The sequence below is a fragment of the Rutidosis leptorrhynchoides genome, chromosome 5 (assembly GCF_046630445.1).
Source record: "Rutidosis leptorrhynchoides isolate AG116_Rl617_1_P2 chromosome 5, CSIRO_AGI_Rlap_v1, whole genome shotgun sequence".
NCBI classification, from domain to species: domain Eukaryota; kingdom Viridiplantae; phylum Streptophyta; class Magnoliopsida; order Asterales; family Asteraceae; genus Rutidosis; species Rutidosis leptorrhynchoides.
Genome location: NC_092337.1, coordinates 288992500 through 288993212, shown reverse-complemented (window position 1 = coordinate 288993212; position 713 = coordinate 288992500).

Here is a 713-nt window from a genome sequence, read left to right as displayed (position 1 = left end):
TTACATGGACATAATTTCGACTTACACCCTTACAACATTCGCTAACATACCCTTATTAGTAGAATTTAAAATTAAAATTAAAATTAAAATATAATATATATATATATATATATATATATATATATATATATATATATATATATATATATATATATATATATATACGTATGAGATAGAGAGATGGATGGATGATATTTATTCGACCAAAAACTGCGAAATTTATAGATGTGGCCAATATTTCAGGGCCATGCGATCGCATGGCTTTGATGCCTGATTTCCATGCGATCGCATGGAGGTAGGTATCAGCTCACACTCATTTGTTTTCTTGTTTACCGACGTTTATATTATATAATATAATATATATATTAATTTTAAGAATTAATTATATATTAAATTATATTCATGTGCACAGTTGACTTGTAATTTTAGGTCCGTTGCGTCGAGCGTTGAGAGTTGACTTTGGTCCCGGTTCCGGATTTTCGAACGTCCTTGCGTCTAATTTAATATCTTGTACTTTGCGTTTCGGGTCTTGTACTCTTGTAATTTTGAGACGTTTCTCATCAATAATTGGAACCACTTTGATTGTATTTTGTACTTTTGAGCTTTTTAGTCGTTTGCATCTTCAATTCGTCGAATCTGTCTTTTGTCTTCACCTTTTGTTATTTAAACGAATATCACTTATAAATAGAACAATTGCAACTAAAAGCTTATCT